Below are 13178 nucleotides of genomic sequence, written 5' to 3'. Positions count from 1 at the left end.
CAGTGACACACAACAAACGTAATAACACATAAAACAAACATTTGACCAACAAACGCACCTGCACATTAGATTTCTTATATCCCCTTATTTATTTAAGGTGTTTCTAAAATTGAAGGTGTTTATATTGGACATGTTTTATTTTAAATTATGGAATAGTTGTGTCTTCCTGTCTTGTTATGGTCAGCTACTTTCCTGTTTAGTCTTCCCATGTCTTTACCTTAGAGATCCAGTCTTCTGAAATCACAGCTGAGAACCCCAGAAGGCACCAACTATGTTTCCAGACACTTTTCAGGCTTAGTTTCATAACTGGAGCAGTATCAGATGTAGTGAATGAAATAGTAAAGAAAGTCTCCATTCAGCATTTCAGTTGATGAACTTCACTTAATGTGGTGGTATTGTATTCCCCCAAATATTGTGCACCCTAATAAACTTATCTGGGGTCAGAGAACAGAACAGCCACTAGATACAGAGGCTAGAAAATGGTGGCACTCACGCCTTTAATCCTAGCATTCCAGAGGCAGAAATCCATCTGGATCTCTGTGAGTTCAAGGCCACATTGGAAAGGGCCAGGCATGGTAATATACGCCTTTAATCCCAGGAAGTGAGGGCAGAAAGCAGAAAGTTATATAAGATGTGAAAACCAAGAACTAGGCTGGTTAAGCTTTTAGGCTTTTGAGCAGCACAGTTGAGCTAAGAGCCATTCAGATGAGGACTCAGAAGCTTCCAGTCTGAGGAAACAGTACCAGCTGAAGGATTGGCAAGGCGAGGTAGCTGTGGCTTGTTCTGCTTCTCTGATCTTCCAGCATTCACCCCAATACCTGGCTCCAGGTTTGATTTATTAATAAGACTCTTTAAGATTCATGCTACAACTTAATATGAGGTAGTGATAAATGAAATAATAAGGAATTGCCAGCCATCCTTAATAATATTACATAAAAATGAATTTTGGAAGACATAGATAAAATGTTTAAAGGTATGTTCATTCTGAGTAGTTGTAAATGCACAGCAAGTTCTTGCAGTCTACATGTGTATGAAATATGCTTGGTTGTTTTTTCTCCTCAGTTAACCTAGGACCAGGATATAATTTTTGGTTATTATAGCATCCTGAGAGTCAAGCAATGCTGGGCTAACACATTACTTCAAACTAAAGACCTTAAATAGCAAGCTGGCTCACCACCATGGAGACTGGAAGTCTAAGATCAAGGTTGCAGACAGAATCAGAGTCTGGAGTTCTTTAGCTCTTTGGATTCTACGAAATGGTGTTCACTTGTGCCTCCTCATGGTCTTACTTTAAATCACGTATGTTGTGCAAGTCTCAAAAAGGTATTGATCATACAAAGACCCCACCCTCTGGGGTTACATGGATTCCTACCAATCACTAAAAGAGACATTTAAAAGTGTCAACACATTGAGGATTAGCTTCCAGAAATAAAATTTTTATGGGCACAGTTTAATACATAGGAACAAATATAAAATTGTGGTGATAGTACACAATTATATAAACTTATTTACATGACTAAGAGTTAGAAGAAACCTGTGTGTGTGTGTGTGTGTGTGTGTGTGTGTGTGTGTGTGTGTGTGTGTGTGTGTCTGTGTCTGTGTCTGTGTCTATGTGTCTGTGCATTGTGGGGGCAGTCCTCTTTCCCTCTTGGGCAGTGAGCCATCAGTCTAAAAAGGGAAAGAGGCAGAAGGAGCAACAGAAAGCTTTGTATGCAACCCATGAGCATAGACAAGGGAGGCCTCAGGGAGACAGAGTTTGTTTAATCAGATCAACTTTATTCCAGAGTATAAGGAATATATAGGATTGAGGAGCCTGGGGACAAACCCTAATTTGCATTAAGTGGCATGCTCCTATCACAAGGCTTTGTATGTGATAGTAGGGTCCTATAGCAGAGCTCCTAGCATAAGTCTTCTTGACAGGGATCTGTGTCAAGGGTCAAGCTAAAGATGAATCAGGCTTCAGGGTTAGAGACAGCTTTTAGGTAAGGTCAGTTTTCCAGGCCCAGGGACATTCTCCAGATAAGGGCAGGGAGAGAGCAGGAAGCCTTGCTGGGGAGTGAGGTAGTTTCCTTTTGCTGAGCTTAGAGGATGCTGCTAGGCATTGGCAGACTGCCACATCTAATCAGCCAGCAATGTATTCAAACATGTGCACTATTTGTAGGAGGCTAATCCTCAAAGTCTTGACATTTTTAGATGGGTCTTTTACTGGTCGGTAGGGATTTATGTAACCATGAGGATAGGGTTTTTTTTTTTTTTTTATAAAATCAATACCCTTTTGAGACTTGAAAACTTATATTCCATGCATGATCTAAAGTAAGGCCATGAAGAGGCACAGCTGAAAGGTACTGTCTGCAACTGAAAGAGAGGTTTCTCATAGTGCTGAAATTTGTATCTGGGATATCCCCAAAGAATAAAGTTTAAAAGGATGATGACATCACAAGCCACTTTTGTGTCTTGATATTGAGGTGAATCCCCTGTTTTGTGGGGGTGGTTTATCTAGGATATTAACCAAAAAATATCAAATATTAATTGTGATTCACATTTTTTTTTGCAGTTTTGATCTACATGAATAGAAAGTAAATCAATTACACAGGGAAATTTTGTGAATCATTCTCTACTTGGGACTCAGAATACTGGAAAAATAAACCCTGAGCATATCAAATTGAAAAATACTTCCACTGGGACTCAAAAATCACAGTTTTTGTTGTTGTGCAAAAACAACTGCACAACTTACTAGAGTTAATTTTGTGGAAATAAAACAATTTGACTCTTTTCTGCATAGCATACCACTATTAAGACAAAATAACACACACACACACACACACACACACACACACACACACACACACACACACACACGCAGCACACACGCACACACGCACATCTATGAAAAACGAGAATTCACTGCCAGGCTACAGCATGTTAACAAAAGCAATTATAAGGCTGTTTTCTCTTTTTGGAAGAAAGGAAAATATCTGAAATTCACAATATTTATATCTTCCTAGTAAGTAACAAACAAGAATAAAATTATATTTATGTGTGATTTTTGAATCCAAATGGAGGTATTTCTCAATTTGATATGCTCAGGATTCATTTCTTGAGTATTCTGAGTTCCAAGTAAAGAATGATTCACAAAATTTCCCTGTGTAATTGATTTATTTTCTATTCATGTAGAACAAAATTGCAAATGCAGTTTCATACATAGAACATTTTCATTTCTTTTTCTGAAAATTAGGCTCCAAGTTTCTGCCCAATGAGGAAAGTTGACACCATGAGCATCTTACAGCTCACTGCTTGTGCTTAGCTTATGCCACAATGGAGACAATGTTCCACAAGTTCCCTCAAAGTACTTTTTTCTGGAAGAACTTATCCTGTTTCTGCTTTTGAACTCAGATTATGAAAAAAATGCCTCAACTTAATGAGATTTCATGAAAATAATCATAATAGCCTATACATTCACCACTACATAAATAAAAATTTTATTGGACAATTGAAAGTACTGGAAAAACTAAAACCTGTATTCATTCAACTTCCAGAGTTACTTCATTTTACTTTGAAAAAATTCAACATATTTATACTCTTAGATACCATAAATTTGGTCATAGGCATAAAAAGAAGAATTTTTTTATTTTGTTTTTTTGAGACAGGGTTTCTCTGTGTAGTTTTGGTGCCTGTCCTGGATCTTGCTCTGTAGACCAGGCTGGCCTTGAACTCACAGAGATCCGCCTGGCTCTTACCTCCCGAGTGCTGGGATCAAAGGTGTGTGCCCCCACCACCTGGCCTTAAAAAGAAGTATTTTATTTGAATTAATTGTGCAGGATAGTTTTTTTCTTTTATGATTATTGCTCTTTTGCAGAAACAATTTTATTCTTTAGTAACTCTAAGTTGTCTTTTTGCTTCTGGCACTATCAGTGTCTTTATAAAATAAATCCTGTATTCTCATGCATATATTTTTCTGAATATTTCCAATGTAAGTAAACATGGAGATAATTTAAATGTAGAGATGTTTTGAGAAACACTTCTTCAGTTTTCAGGTTTTTTGATGCCTGATATACCTGGGAAGTTCTCTGGTTAAAAAAAAAAAAAAAAAAGTATTGAGGGAAATCCTTCCTGAAAGAGTCCTACAGGGAGGGGAATGGGGGAAGAAAAAAGAAGAGGACGAAAAGGAAACAAACAAGCAAGTCAGCAAAGCTCAATACATTTTTTTCTACATGGTGACATCCAATTATACCAGCACTGTTTGCTAAACATGCTTACTTTTTTCCATTGTATGATTTTGGCTTCTTTTTTAAAAAGTTGGGGGTCTATAGGTGTGTGGATTTACATGTGATACTTTGATTTGATTCCATTAACCCACCTGTCTGTCTTTAAGCCAATATCATCAGGTTTTTAATTACTATACCTCTGTAGGAGAGCTTGAAATCAGGGAATGTTGATATGTCCAGACTCATTTATTGTACAGGTTTGTTTTAGCTATCTTGGGCTTTTTCTTTTTCCATATGAAGTTGAGTATTATTCTTTTAAGGTCTGTAAAGAATTGTTTTGGGATTTTAAAGGGATTCTGGTTGAATCTGCAGATTGCTTTTGCAAAGATAGCCATTTTAACTAAGTTAATTCTACAGATTCATGAGCATGGATATCTTTCCATCTTCTCATATCTTCTCTAATTTCTTCAAAGTCTTGATGTTTTTCTCATACCAGTCTTTCAATTGCTTGGTTAGAATTACAGCACAATATTTTATATTATTTGTGGCTATTGTGAAGAGTTTTGTTTCCATGATATCTCTCTCTGTCATTTATCGTTATTTGTATATAAATCCAGATATACTGAATCTGATAAAAGAGAAATGGGAAAAAGCTTTGAATGCACAGGCACAGAAGACATCTTTCTGAATAGAAGACTCCAAGTTTGACAATTAATAAATGGGACCCCATGAAACTGAAAAGCTTTAGTAAAGCAAAGAATACCATCAATAGGATGAAATGGCAGCCTGCAGAATGGGAAAAGATCTTCACCAGCCCCACATCTGACAGAGGGCTGATCTCCAAAATATATACAGAATTCAAGAAACTAGGTATAAAACAAACAAACAAACGAAAATCAAATAATCAAATTAAAAAATGGGGTGCTTATCTAAACAAAAATTCTCTACAGAAAATCTCTAATGGCCAAGAAACACTTAAAGGAATAGTCAACATTAGCCATTAGGGAAATGCAAGTCAAAATGACTCTGAGATTCTATCTTACACATGTCAGAATGGCTAAGATCAAAAAACACAAGTGAAAGCTAATGCTGAAGAGGATATAGAACAAGGGGAACACTTCTCCATTGCTAGTGGTAATGCAAACTTGTACAGCCACTTTGGAAATCAATATTGTGATTTCCCAGAAAATTGGGCCTTGATCTACCTTAAGACCCAGCTATCCCACTCTTGGGCATATACCCCAGACATACTCAATAATTCTATAAGGACACTTACTCAACTATGTTTGAAGCAGATTTCTTTGATATAGCCAGAAACTGGAAACCATCTAGATGTCCCTCAACTGAAGAATGAGAAAAGAAAATGTCATACATTCACAAAATGGAGTATTACCTAGATGTGAAAAAGTGACATCATAAAATTTGAAGGCAAATGGAAGGAACTAGGAAAAAAATCATCCTGAATGAGGTAACCCAGATACAGAAGGATAAACATGGTGTGTAATACTATATAAGTAGATATTAGCCAGGCTGTGGTGATGCAAGCCTTTAATCCCAGTACTTGGGAGGCAGAAGCAGGTGGATCTCTGTGAGTTTGGGGCCAGCCTGGGCTACAGGTGAGTTCCAGTAAAGGTGCCAAAACTACAAGGAGAAACCCTGTCTTGAAAAACAAAACAAACAAAAAAAAAGTGGATATTAGCTGTGAAGTAAATGATAACAATTCTACAATCCACAGACCGGGAAAGGTTAGGTAACAAGGACTCTTCAAGGGGGAATGCTTGGATTGCCCTGGGAAGGGAAAAGAGAAGTGATTTTGTGGTTTAACTGATGGTGGTTGGGGTGGGAACATGATGGACCAAGTTGGTAGGGGGGAGTGGAGCAGGAAAGTACTGAAAGAGATGATTAGAAAGGAGAAGCAATTGAGGGCTAGTTAGACACATGGTACAAGGGATGCTCCCAGGAATCCGCAAGAATGATCTTGCGTAAGACTCCTATCAATAGGGGATATGTAGTCTGGTGTGGCCATCTCCTGTGACCAAGCAATTCTTCCCGTGGAGGGATTAGGACACCAACCCAAGTACATGTCTTTCAACCTACAGCCTATTCTGCCTGTGGAGTGTGCTGGGGTAAGGGCAGCACAGAGATTGTGGCAATGCCCAACCAAGGACTGGTCCAGCCTGAGACCAACCTATGTGGCAAGAGTGAGTTCACACCTGAAAGTCCCTGGAGTACCAGGGCCCAGAGGTTGAAGGTGTTAGAGACCAAAGATAAAATCAAACATGACTGGAGAAAAGAAAAATCTTTCATGTAATGATGCCTAATGATATTCCACTCATAGATTAATGCATAGCTCAAATGTCATCAGAGAGGTTTAATGTAGCAACTGATGAAAACAGCTGCACAGACCCACAGCCAAATATTAGGCTGAGTTTGTGGAATCCTACTGAAGAAAGGCAGGCAGGATCATAGGAGCCAGAGGGCTCAAGGACATCACAAGAAAAACCACAGAATCAACTAACCTGAGCTCTTAGAGAGACTGAACTGACAACCAGGGAGCCTGCATGGGACTGACCTAGGCCCTCTGCATAAATACTGAAGTTGTATAGCTTGGTCCTTTTGTGGGACTCCTAACAGTGTGAGTAGTTACTATCTCTGACTCTGCTGCTGGCTTCTGGGACACTACTGCTCTCACTCGGATTTCTTATTCAGTCTTAATACAAGGGGAGGTGTTTAGTCTTACAGCAGCTTGATATGCCATGGTTTGTTGATATCCATGGGAGGCCTGACCTTTTCTGAACAGAAAAAAAAGGAGAAGTAGATTGAGAGGAGTAGAGGGGATATTGGGAGGGTGAGATGGGAGGAAAGGAAGGAGGGAAAACTGTGGTTGGGAAGTAAAATAAATAAATCAATTTAAAAAAACATTTTTTTTATCAGCAAAAGATTGACAGGAAGAGCAAGGAAAGAGGATCTGTTTTGTCATATTGTACCTTTGGCCATAAGCCTCTTGCCATCAAATAACTGATTGGATGTTTCATTCTATTTTGCTGTTGCTATTTTACAAACTCTTGGGGTGAGAGTAGGCTTATTAAGAAATAAAACAGGCCTGAAAGTATGAATTCTTAAATTTGGTTAAGAGGTATCTATGGGTAATATACATATATATATATATATATATATATATATATATATATATATATATGTGTGTGTGTGTGTGTGTGTGTGTGTGTGTGTGTGTGTATCATTTAATTAAGAATAATTGAACATGACTTAATAGATATTGAGTGTTTGAATCCAAAAGAACTGAAGCTTGACACAGCTGTTACCATATGAGTATTAGTTTGGGGATTACAGGAAAGTAAAGATAAGGCTAGGTCTGTCTTGTTGCACTGCTTTCCATAAACTGCACCTGTTACCAGGTACAGTGCCTATCCCCCCATACTATCTTTGTGTCCATGATGAATCCAGACGTGCCTTAAAAAGATCATAGAATTGACTTGGAGATTAGATTGTAATCCTGGATTTTAAAGTGCCTTTCAGTTGCTTAATGAGATTTACTTAAAAGCAGTGTCTCACAGAAATATATGACAAGCATATTAAGAGAAATCCTATCCCCAAGAAGTACATACAGACTTAAAAAAACAGTTGAATAAAGAAAGGTTTAGATGACTCATGGATGATTGCTCCAGGGTATTTCAGAAGCACTTATTAGTAACAGATACAGGGGGTGCATTGTCAAGTAATGGCTGGAATAAGGCAGTGAATTATTCTGTGGTTTGACCCCTTTTGTCTGTTCTTAACACTTTAATGAAAAATGAAGCTGCATATTGGTTTTGTATCTGCAGGTCCCTCTGAGGCAGCACAGTAGTGTTTAAGCCAAGTAATCGGGCAGTCACTGTGTCCCTAATTAGTTTTCCTGGCAAAGGGGGCTGTTTTTATTTGTGACATGACAGCAACCTCCTTCTTGTCTCAGTATGGTGGCTAAAAAAAACTAACTTTGTTAAGAAACTATTGAAAGTTAGTTGATACAGTACCTTTTAAATGCTAGAAAAATGGACTTGACGGAAAATAAATAATATGCCTATATTTCATAATTCAGTACTAATTTTGTCTTATTGAATTAAAAAAATAGTATCTGAGGATACGATTTAGTTAGGAAAGTGCTTTCAGTTCAAGAATGAAGATGTGAAATTCCAATACCAAGTACCCATGGATTGGGAGAGTCTGGTTCAGTGAACAATCTTATCTCAGGGGAATGAGACAGAAAGAGATAGAGGAAGATATGAAGAAGTTTCCTTTTATCACCTCTGTAGTCAAAGACAAGAGCATAGATTCACCCAAAGAATCAAGTGGTTGCAACACACACATCCACATCTACATACAAACACATAAACAAATAAATAAATAATGCATATATTTAAATTTACCATGTTTGCTTTATCTCATCATGTACTAATTAAATTTTTCATTTTGTGGGACATGTGGGAAACTCTGAGTGAATGAATTCCTAAGTGAATGCATCCTGTTGACAGGGCGTGACCATGTCAGTACTCTAGCCTCAGACCCATGGGAAACCTTCCCTTCTGGATCATGAATGGATGTTGAGAGTCTATGCAGAATATCCTCACCACGGCTTTCTCCCCTCACTCAAGATATATACAACCTGAAGAGCATCGCCTGTATCAGTGATTCTCAGCCTAGTGTTGTAGCCTAAGGTTGCCCAGTGACTGTACCTAGCAGGACTGCACAAGAGGTTGATTGGACCAAGGGCCTGGGTACCAGGTGTTTGTAAGGGTCTACACTTGACTGTATTAGCAAGGGGGAGGTCTTTCGCTCCACTCCTTGGCGTTGCTATAAACAGACCTATGGACTAAAGTTCGGGGCTGGTGGATAAGGATCCAGGCCTGCTGGAGTCTATCCTGCATTTTTCTCTGTTTCTCTCACCTCTGTTTCTTTTTTTTCACAGTTTTAAAAAAATTTATTTTATAATTTAATTTAATTTTACATATCAGCCACAGATTCCCCTGTCCTCCCTCCTTCAACTCCCCCAACCCCTCACCCCAACCACCCCCACCCCCACCCCCTCGCCTTCCCCAAGCCCACACCCTATTCCCATCTCCTCCAGGGACTCCCCTGGGGATTCAGCTCAGTCTGGTAGATTCAATGGAGGCAGGTCCTCCCTTCTCCCAGGCTGAGCAGAGTGTCCCTGCATAAGCCTCAGGTTCCAAACAGCCAGCTTATGCATAAAGGACAGGTCTTGGTCCCATTGTCTGGGGGGGGGGGGGGGCTCCCAAACCGTTCAAGTTAATCAGCTGTCTCACTTATCCAAAGGGCCTGATCCAGGCCTTAATCCTTTGGGGGCTCCTTAGCTATTGGTTCATAGCTCATGTGTTTCCACTAGTTTGGCTATTTGTCCCTGTGCTTTTTCCAATCGTGGTCTCAACAATTCTCGCTCATACAATCCCTCCTCTTTCTCGCCGATTCGACTCCCAGAACTCCACCTGGGGTGTGGCCGTGGATCTCTGCATCTGCTTCCATCAGTAATTGGATGAGAGCTCTAGCACGACAGTTAGGGTGTTTGGCTGTCTCATCACCAGAGAAGATAGTTCGGGCTTTCTCTTGATCATTGCCAGTAGTCTATTTTGGAGGTATCTTTGTGGATTTCTGGGGACCTCTCTAGCACTTTGCTTCTTCCTATTCCCATGGGGTCTTCATTTACCATGATCCCTTTTTCCTTGTTCTCCATCTCTCTTCTTGATCCAGCTGGGATCTCCCGCTCCCCTAAGCTCTCTTTCCCTGGACCCTTGCCCTTCATTATCCACCCCTGCCCCTCACGCCCACTTTGCTCATGTAGATCTCATCCATTTCTCTGTTGTTGGGCAAACCCTATGTCTTTCTTAGGGTCCTGTTTTCTAGGTAGCCTCCATAGAGTTGTTAGTAGCAGTCTAGTTATCTTTTTTTTTCCTTGCTTGTAACTTGGCATTGTTTTGCAAATACTTCGCATAACATTATAGAATTTTACATTTCATTTGTTGCTTAAAATATAATATTAAATTTGGAGAACAATAATGTTCATTTTAAAATACCTTATATGGGGCTGCTGATATGGTAGAGCATGTAAAAGTGTTTGTTCCATATGCTTGATGAACTGAGTTGAATCTCAGGACTTCATGGGAGAAGGAGAAAACAGAGTCTTCACAATTGTTCTCTGATTGTATGCATGCAGTATGGCAGTTGTGCATCTGCACACACACACACACACACACACACACACACATACACACACACACAAATACAAACACACCATGGACACAAGGATAACAAATAAATGTAAGAGCGGAGCAAATGATGGATGTTGAAATGAATTTTCAGTGTTCCCGAATGTCAGAGATTTTGATAGTTACACCAATGATTTGTAATATCTGATATCATTTCCCTTTAAAATGAATTTAGCAGTGATCATCAGCAAGTAAGTATTTTGGGATTGTTTTTACTATTTCAATTATATATTTTTATATTTATATGCACACATGGAAACATCACAAAATAAGTCTATAATTTAATAAATTAAGCAAATGCCCTATTAAACTAGTAAGGAAACAGAATTTGGCAGCTTCCTCTGATGCCCTGGTAGCTACTTCCCAGGAAGCTCATTCTCTCCCTTTCCCTATCTAAATGTGAGCACTCACTGGTGTATCCATCATTTCGTCACATTGGCTTTACCATCATAGTGTGAGTCCTTCATTGCTATCTGTTTAGTTGAGCTACTTTATATTTGAGATGGTTTTAATTTCTTCTAAGGTAAAGATTCATTTCATTCCAATTTCTTTTTATTAAATTTACCTAACTTATCTTTCAGGGTTGTGTTATGGTCCAGTGATAGCACTTACTTGGCATGTGCAAATCCTTGGGTTCAATTGTCACGTACTCCATTGCAACTCCATAATTCACATAATTCATTCAAAGTTTGAGATTTCCTTAAGGTCTTTTTTCTTAAGAACAAAGAAGAATTTTGTTTTTATTTTTATTTAGGTTACAGGAAAACTGACACTAACTTTATAAGTTTTAAGTTTCAATAGATCATAGTCATGTTATTTCTATAACTTTGTGGAAATAACACATCCATTTACATTTTGTTTTCCCATGCTCATAAATATTGGATGAAATGTTAATTATTGAGACTTGTGTGAGCAGTAATAGTAACTGCTTTGCTTTGCAAACATTTACAAATAAAAATGAAAGATTTTAAAAAGATGTGCCTGTAAGTGTCCTCACTGTGGTGGTTTGAATGAGAATGGCCCCCATGTGCTCATGTATTTGCATACTGAGACCCCAGTTGGTAAGCTATGTAGGAAAGATTAGGAGGCATAGCTTTGCTGGAGGGGATATGGTCTTATTGGAGAAGGTCTGCCCCTAGGAATGGCCTTGGAGGTTTCAAAAACACATGCCATGCTCAGTATCTATCTATTTGCCTGCTTGCCTGAAGAGGAAGACGTAAATCTCTCAGCTACTGGTATAGCGCTGTGCTAGCCACTATGGTCCTCACCATAATGACAATTGACTAACCTTTGAAACTATAATAAAGCCCCCAATTAGATACTTTCTTTATAGGAGTTATCTTGGTTATAATGTTTCTCTTCACAGCAATAAAACACCAAATAAGACAGTCACAATCCCACATAATATACCTAAATATTTTGATTCATTTTCTCTACTCTTCTTATATTGCCACATAATTTTTCATTCAATATTAAATAATCTTTAAAAAATAATCATAGGGCTCGGGATATGGCTCAATTAAGAAAGTGCTTCCCAAACATGCATGAAGCTGTGGATTTGATGTCCAGAACCACAAAAAACATCACATGGTGGAACAGTACTATCATCTCCAAATTTGGTAGCTGAAGCCAAAAGGATCAGAAATGTATTGTCTTCTTTAGCTACATAGTGAGTTTGAGGTCAGACTAGGCTACATAAAACCCGTTTCAACTCGGGCAGTGGTGGCACACGCCTTTAATCCCAGTACTCGGGAGGCAGAGGCAGGCGGATCTCTGTGAGTTTGAGGCCAGCCTGGACTACCAAGTGAGTTCCAGGAAAGGTGCAAAGCTACACAGAGAAACCATGTCTCGAAAAACCAAAAAAAAAAAAAAAATCTGTTTCAAAACACATAAAAGTTTCTCAGTGAATAGAGTACTCTAAGAACATAACCGTGCTCCACAGTGAATATTTCATCCCAGTCACATGGTCAATTCATGAACATATAACCTTTCTATCTTAAAGTTATTAGCACATTTCTTATTGTTTACATTGGAAGAACTAATAAGCTTGAATAATTTGTGACATATTTTTTCAAGTGAGACTAATGAGTCCAAAGGAATCAATTATATCTCTTAACGGGTTTATATTTTTGTCATTTAAAGCCCCATTAAGAGTGTACAATGACTCAGGAACATACTAAGTTCTAGACCAGTCATACCCTGTCTATAAGAGAAAGAAGACTAAGTAAAACAGTTCCTTAGGTGTCTTTTGGCATTTGAGATTCTTTTGTTGGGAATTCTGTGTTTAGATCTGTAGCCCACTTTTAAATTGGATTGTTTGGTATTTTGATGTTTAGTTTCTTGAGTTCTTTATATGTTTTGGAGACTAGCCCCTGAGCTCTGGGAGTCCAGTTAAAGAGAGGGAAGAGGGATTATATGAGCAAGGTGGGGGGGTCAAGATCAGGATGGGGAAATCTACAGAGACAACAGAACCAAGCTCAAAGGAACTCAGGAATTATAGACTGACAGCTGTGGAGCCTGCATGGGATTGGACTAGGCCTTCTGCATAGAGGAGACAGTTGTGTAGCTTAATCTGACTGAGGGGTCCCTGGCAGTGGGATCAGGATCTACTCCTGGTGCATGAGCTGACTTGTTGGAGCCCACTACCTACGGTGGGATGCCTTGCTCAGCCTTGATGCAGGGGGGAGGGGCTCGGCTG

General features: G+C 38.9%; 1 pseudogene; it reads right to left on the bottom strand.

Annotated features, from left to right (window-relative positions):
- The window catches only part of LOC128113927 (histone deacetylase 1-like), an 81784-nt pseudogene extending 70649 nt beyond the window's left edge, over positions 1 to 11135 (bottom strand).
- Positions 11136 to 13178: the final 2043 nt, after the last annotated feature.

This window comes from Peromyscus californicus, unplaced genomic scaffold (genome assembly GCF_007827085.1).
Source record: "Peromyscus californicus insignis strain IS unplaced genomic scaffold, ASM782708v3 Scaffold_19__1_contigs__length_69161282, whole genome shotgun sequence".
NCBI lineage: Eukaryota > Metazoa > Chordata > Mammalia > Rodentia > Cricetidae > Peromyscus > Peromyscus californicus.
Note: the sequence above shows the minus strand (reverse complement) of the source record. Positions and strands in the feature narration are given on the sequence as shown.